The 7753-nt window shown below is 39.2% G+C and overlaps 1 long non-coding RNA gene across 1 annotated transcript; it reads left to right on the plus strand.

The window, feature by feature from the left end:
- Positions 1-880: 880 nt before the first annotated feature.
- LOC116423534 lies at positions 881-6696 on the plus strand. The gene is made up of 2 exons (XR_004234144.1): positions 881-1009; positions 6631-6696. It is a non-coding gene; the product is annotated as an uncharacterized LOC116423534 (long non-coding RNA).
- Positions 6697-7753: the final 1057 nt, after the last annotated feature.

Consider the following 7753-nt stretch of genomic DNA (forward strand, 5'->3'; position numbering starts at 1 on the left):
ATAGGCATGGATAATTTTTCAACATTGACCTTTGCAAAACCTTGTATTCCAAATTTTCCCCTTCTCCCCTTTTATCCCCTCCCCTAAGTGGCAGGTAATCTAATATACGTTAAACAGGTTAAATTATATGTTAAATCCAATATATGTATACATCTACAATTATCTTACTACACTAGAAAAATCAGATCAAAAAGAAAAAAAATGAGAAAGAAAACAAAATGCCAGCAAAAAGCACAAAAATGTGAAAATGCTATGTTGCGATCCACACTCAGTTCTCACAGGCCTCTCTGGCTGTAGAATACTCTCTTCATCAGAAGATCATTGGACTGGCCTCAGTCATCTCATTGTTCAACATTCATTTTAGCAAGACTTCCAAATTTCTTTCCCTCCCTCTCTTACCTTCCCCATCCCCGACATGGCAAGGAATCTCATAAAAGTTAAACATGTGCAATCCTTTTAAACATATTTCCATATCTGTCATGTTATGCAAGAAAAATCAGGCCAAAAGGATGTAGGTTTTAAGCTCACGACTTAACTTATTTCCTGCAGACTATTAGTCTCATCAAATTGAAGTCCAAAGGGCACTTTGGGCTCATCCAGGGATCCTGGCTTCTCAAGTTTCCTTGAAGGGTTCACTACAACATCCAGGATGGGATCCTGGCCCCAAGGTCCTCATGGCTTGAGCTCTCTGATTCCTTAATCCTACAGAACAGACCAGAATCTAAAGCCCATTTTTCAGCTCTATATGCCCTGGGAGGGAGCAGTTGTGGTAATCAGAGAAAGTTGCCTTCCTTACTCATGATATCATCTATTATGATGGAATGAATCCTCTGTCCTAGCTCACTGCTGGAAAGAGATTGATGGATCAGATAGCCTTAAAGACAGCTGGTAGAAGTGATGGAGTCAACGGAAAATGACTACTTCCAATCACATGGCAAGCCAATGTGGGATGTACATAGGTGTTCCAGTTCTCCTGTCCCCCAGGAAGCAGGTCCTAAGCATCTCCTGGGTGAGTACCCTCCATTTAGGCAATTGGGCATGTGCCAAACTCTTATCACATCCACTTTATAGGTAAAGAAACTGAGACTGAAAGTAGTTCAAGGTCTTGTTCATGATCATACAACTAGTAAGTGTCTGAGATAAGTTCCAAACTCAGGTCTTCCTAATTCCAAATCCATCACTCGATCCACTTGCTGCCTCTATTAAGATGGATTGAGAAATTATTATGTGTTTTTTAACCATCACATTGTACTATTCATGCATTTTGAGTTTTGCCATCAAGTCAAATTCCCAAACATTTTTTCTTTTCATGTGAACTGTTTAGTTCCAATTCCCCCATTCTTCTTATTAAGTACAGATTATATTTAATTTACCCCCCCCCCAATCCCCACCCTCTGCTCTATTCCGTTTTCTTAGGGACAAGTTATCATTTTAACCTATCAGTATCCCACAACTTAGAGTTTCATAACTGGAGTTGGGTTTTTCGTTTGTTTGCTTGTTTGTTTTTTCAGGGATCATTTCGTCTAAGACTCTCATTAAAACAGATGGCCTATGAGTATTTAGAAAATGAAGCAATGATCACTGGGAGCTAGCAGGGCTTCATTAAGTACTACAAATGACTATTCATTAAATGTTACAGATAAGAAAATTGATTCTGTCATACAATGTATGAGCAACAGTATCCCCTCCTTATGTCCCATCCGAATATGTATCATTCTTCTATTTAATAAGCACGTTTATCTACATCTTCATCTAACTCGTTGATAAAAATGTTGAATAGAACAGGACAGATTTCTGTGGCCCATCGCTAGAGATTTCCCTCCAAATTAACATCAATTCCTCCATCAACGCCTCTTTGGATACGGTCTTTCCAAAGCTTCCTTGCTCTTATTAGCCAGTCTCTTTCTCCACTTTGTCCCCAAGGAAACGATGAGACATTTTGTTAGATACCTTGCTGAAATCTAGATATATGTATCTGTTGTATTCCCTAGTCTACCATTTTTATTACCTGTCAAAAAAAGAAATAAGGTTAGTCTGGCATGACTGGTACTTAATGAAGCCATGCTGGTTTCTGTGATCACTGCTTCCCTTTCTTTGAGTCAAAGGCCACCTGTTTAATACATTTATCTTAACATTTTTCCAGGGATTTGCCTTTACCCTGCTAGTTTCTAGTTTTTATAACCCACATTCTTTTTCTTTTCAAAATTTGGAACATTTGCCCATTTCTAATACTTTGGTATGTTAGTTCTTCATTATTCTTAAAATACCATGAATAACAATTTGGTGATTACATCTGCAATTTTAGTACTCTGGAGTCTAATTTGCCCAGGTCAGGAAACTTGAATAAATTTAGATCATCAAGGTGCTTTCTCTTATTATCGCCTCACCTCGCTCCTGCTCCAATTCCTTCTTAACCATTTTGTTCAATCTGGAGATCATCCTCCTCGGCAGAGAAGATGGAAACAGAGTAAGAGTTGAATAATTGTGTTTTCTTAATGTTATACTAGCTACCCCAACAGTAATCCTAACCTGTTTTGCCCAGAACATTGATTTTTTTTTAAATTGAAAATTGTCTTTTTTGTCTTTTTTTTTTTGGTCTTTTTTATTGGTTTTAAAATATTTTCCAATTTTCCTGCATCAGTGAAGGCGCTTTGCTGAAGCTATTATTGTTAGAGATCTTTGCCAAGCACTTGTATTTGTGCCTTCATTTTAATTTTTGTTTGTTTGTATGCTTTTAAAATTCAAGCTTGTGGTGGATTGATTGGGCTTGGATATTCTGAGCTTTAGTAAGGTTAAGGCTGATCAAATATCCAATCTTAATTTGGACCAATATGGTGATTCCCTTAGGAGCTGGGATGGCAATGGAGGCAATCCTTAGCTAATCAGTTGGTAGGATTAGAAAGGGGATATCAGAAAGGGAAGGAACATTTATTAAGCACCTATGATGTGTCAGCACTTTTTAAAAATAATAAATTTCTCATTTGATCCTCACAATTCTGGGAGGTAGGTGCTGTGGGGAAAGTGAGGCAAACTGAGGATGTGACCTGGTCACACAGCTAGTTAATGTCTGAGTCTGGATTTAAACTCAGATCTTCCTGATACCTTACTCCTCCATCCACTTTTTCTAACTGGTTTCGTACTAACCTTGGGCTTTGGTAAGATGGGGAGAACCCAATCTCCTCAACTCCTTGAAATGCTCATAAAATGGTGACCTTTGTTTTCCTCTTACACACACATACAAAATCAGTAAGACAGTAGATTAAATTGTGTTTATTTGTATTTATTAAAATTTTTTTAGTATTTTTATTTTAATATTTACTAATTATTTACGAAAGAAGGAACACAACTTACTAGATAGAGGCCAAATCTAGAGTCAGAAAGTCTTGTGTTCAAGTCAAGATACATGCTGGCTGTGTGTCCTAGGCTAGATACTTAACTTCTCAGTGATCCAGGCAGTGAAGGAGTTTCCTCACTGATGTAATCACAAGTTCCAAATAACTGAATAAATATGTTTTCTTTGCTGTGTACTGTTGCGACACCCCAGTAGAATTTTAAATCCTTAAGGGTCAGGACAGCTGGGGTTTTTTGTTGCTGTTATTGTCAGGTTCAAGTACTGAACAAATTCATCTCGATTAAAAATTTGCTGCATTGATCTGAACTGGATTCTGGCTAGAAATCCAGGATTTGTATAAAACTTTAGAAAAAATTATCCAGAACGATTAAAATATGGGGGGGGGGGAAGTGTTGATGCATCAGGTTGTTGGCAATTTATCGACATAGAGATCCCCTCTGAGAAAGACTCAGTTTCTACCCTTTTGCTATCATACCTCATTTCAGTGTGTCTAACTCTCCATGACTCATTGGGGGTTTCTTGGCAGAGATCCTGGAGTGGTTTGCCATTTCTTCCTCCAAATGATTTTACAGAGGAGGAAACTGAGTTAAATGACTTGTTCAAGGTCAACCAGTTAGTAGGTGCCTGAGGCTGGATTTGAACTTGGGAAGATGAGACTTCCTGACTCCAGGCCTGGGACCCTGTGCACTGTGGTCTTAGGTGCAGAAAATACCTTCCAGTTGGGTCCTGGCTTTAGGGCGGCCATGATGGGAAGCCAGACTTAGGCTTCCAGTTATGGAATGGAACAGTACCTTCTGTTCAGAAAATCTGGCCAACAGCCTCCAATCCAGGTGCCCACCTCCCCCATCCAGAGGTCCCTTTGACCTTCTAACACCATGGCTTCCATGGAAAATTATCCAAGCTTGGAGCCCCTATTGTTCTATGGAATGAGATCCAAAAATTCATTAAAAAAAAAAAATCTGGAGCCCGAAACAGGGAGCCATCATCTCGGACACACCCCGGCCCCCACGCCAATATCCCAAGTGATGCAGACACATTTCCTGCAATGAAGAGCACGCAAAGAGCGCTGAGGAACAAAGGGGAAAAGTCCCTTCTTGACCAAACCTACTCCCATCAGTCCTTGCTCTGGACGGATTAGGAAATCAGATGAAACATTTGGAAACAATGTGGCATATGGTTATTGTTTGTGGCAAGGCAAGGACATGGGAAACGTTGCCGAGCGATGTGGCCAAAGCGGGGCAGCTGTAATAGTTTATTATGGAGTCGCACATTATTTAATAACAATAAAAATAGTATCGCTGTCCTGAACGCAATTATTTCCCCTCAGCCCCCCAAATCTGCTCTGTGGTTTCGAGGCCTTCTGCCTGAATCGGTGTCGATGGTCCGCATGTGATACTAGTTAGCTTGGGAATCTGTTTCCAATTCAATTGTTTCAGATTGTATTTTCCCTGTGAGTCATTAGTCACCCAATGTTGACAAGGAGTTGTAAGGGTGCCATCTTTCCCTTTGTTTATATGCAAGTGCAGCTAGGAAGATGATTTATTTATGTTTTAATTAAAATTTGTGGAGAGACCGGGGATTTTTCCCTGTGACTTTTCTAATTTGTGGGTGCCAGAAAGAAAAGAAATCGATAAGCTGATACCATTTATGTTTTTATAGTTACCTCTGGCATTTATAAATGTGGGTCTGCCATTCACCTGCACTCTCCCTGGGAAGAGAGTGATGGACGAGACATAAATCTTCCTCCCCGAGGCAGAGAGGGTCCATATTTCAGAGTCACTTTCTTTCAGTTTCAGCTGAGAATAAGATGTTACCCCACCTCACCCCCCTTTCCTGCTCCCATGGCAAGGCACAAGGCTCAAATTAATATAGAAGGTAAATGGAAAGATGGTAAGTTTTATAATACCTGACCCAATCAGTAATGAACGCTTAGCATGTTAATAATTCAAGCCCATTGATTTTTGTTCCTGACATATCACTCTCCACACTGAAAATGGACCCCATAGGGTCTTTAGAAAGAATATACCCCAAATGCCAAGTTTTTATGGGGACTGGATATATTCTACATTGCAGGCGCATAAATCTCCATAAAAATTGGGGCCGGTTAATGTATTTACTGGTGCACACAATTTAGGAACTACTTTGTAACCGTCCAAATAAAGATAGATAAGGCAGGTGGATACGGAGGAATAATGAGCAAATGTTGCAATGGGATATTAACATGACTGGGTGCGTTGCCCTGGCAAGACTATTAGCCTAAATGGAAAAGAAATAATTAATTTCAAAGTGTTTGCGATGGTTATAATTGCTGTTTTTCAATGTCTTGGGGAAACAAACTGCATTTGCGATTTCTGGCAAACTGGTGTTATCCTTCACCCAACTGTCACGGGTAGGGGCAGGGGCGGGCGAGGAGACAGGGGGAGAATTGCTCAACCTTGTTAACCACTTCTGTTGCCGGGGATAGACAGAAGGGGCATCTTTGATGGAGGAAAATACCCTGAAAAAATGAGCTGTTTGAAGTTTGTCCTCTGTCCCTCAGAATATACATTTTCCAAAGTAATTTCAGAGAACCATACTCAGATCTTCTTTCCTTATTCCCTTTTCCCTCCCTCCTTGCTTCCTTCCTTCTTTCTTTCTTTCCTTTTCTCCTTCCTTTCTTCCTTCCTTCCTTCCTTCCTTCCTTCCTTCCTTCCTTCCTTCCTTCCTTCCTTCCTTCCTTCCTTTCTTTCTTCCTTCCTTCCTTCCTCCTTTCCTCCCTTCCTTCCTTTCTACTTTCTCCCTTTCCTTCCCTCTTCACTCCTTCATTCCATTCATCTTTCTTTTTTATCATTTATCTTATCTTCAAAGACATTCAAATAAATTTCTCCATAAACCACACCGAGGCCACAATGCATACTACACAACTAAATGCAGAATATGTGCAACATGAATACAAATAATTTGATGGGTTATGTTAGAGGAATCAAAAGATGTCTCTTGAAGACGGTGACCCCTTGAAGAGGTACTGAACCTTGAAGAGAGCTAAGGGCTCCATGAGGTAAAATAAGGAGAGCCTTCCAGGAACAGAGGTGGGAGATGAAGCCCTCTGCACAGAGAAGAGCAAGCAAACCAGTTTGACTGCAACATAGAATTGGGGGGGGGGGGAAGATGGGAAATCACTATGGAAAGTTAGGCTGGAGACAAGTTGTGAAGGGCTGTAAATTCACTCACCAAACATGTTTGCTAAGAGTCCATCCTAGGTAGTGCAAGGGTTTACATTAGTGGTCCCCGTCTTGCAGGGAAATCAAGTCAGGGAAGAAATGACATGGCCCTCAGAAGAACAAAGAATATGTCTCAGAAGCAGGTAAGTAGTCATGTAAGCTAAGAGCTGAAGCTATTCAGATAAAGGTAAAATAATTGAGAGGTGACGTTAGGCTTTGAGACAGAGGCAAGGCCTTAAAATATTTTGAAGAACATTTTTATTTAAAGTTTTGAATTCCAAATTCTATCCTTCCCTTCCTCCCCTCCCTCTCTCTGAGACATTAAAGAAGTAGATATAGTTATACATGTGTAATTAAGTAAGACATTTCCATATTATTCATTTTGTTCAAGAAGATGTAAACAAAAGGAAAAAAGGAAAGAAAATGAAAAATAGCATGGTTCAGTCTGTATTCAATTAAAATCATTTCTTTCTTTGGAGGCAGATAGTAGGTTTCATCATTAGTCCCTTGGAATTATCTTCTTAGATCATTATATTGCTAAGAAGAGCTAAGTCATGCACAATTCCTCATCAAACAGTATTGCTGGTATTATGTACAGCGTTCTTTGGGTTCTGTTCACTTCACTCTGCATCAGTTCATGTAAGTCTTTCATGGTTTCAGAAGTAAGTCTTAAGCTGGGACCTGAGGGAATGACAGGCTTTTGCTTAGATCTTAAGGGAGGGAAGATAGAGCATTTTAGATAGGGAGAAAATAAAAAATTTCATGTATTTGGAACATATTCATGTATATATATTATATATATATGGATACATGTATATATGTGCATAAATGTATATATGCATGTATAAATATATATATATATATATATAAATATTTATTGTATCATGTATGAAAAGGATAATAATAAAATATATGCGAATTCAATAAAGGATCAATTTGAGGGACATGTGAAAGAAAGTTGAACATAGAAGGTGACAACATTAATATGACCTTGAATTCCAGGCTGGTAATTTGGATTTTCTCCTGTATATAATAATATAGACAAAGGAGCACCACCTCACAGGTGGACACCCAGAAAAGCTGTCCTAGGTTTGAAGCACTTTGTAAGTCAGGAAATATATAACCTGCGGTTTTCCCTACCTTCTTCTAGCTATCATTAGTCTAGAAATTTAGTAGTAAGACTCATTCCAGCCATGGTCTT

Source organism: Sarcophilus harrisii, chromosome 4, assembly GCF_902635505.1.
Source record: "Sarcophilus harrisii chromosome 4, mSarHar1.11, whole genome shotgun sequence".
NCBI classification, from domain to species: domain Eukaryota; kingdom Metazoa; phylum Chordata; class Mammalia; order Dasyuromorphia; family Dasyuridae; genus Sarcophilus; species Sarcophilus harrisii.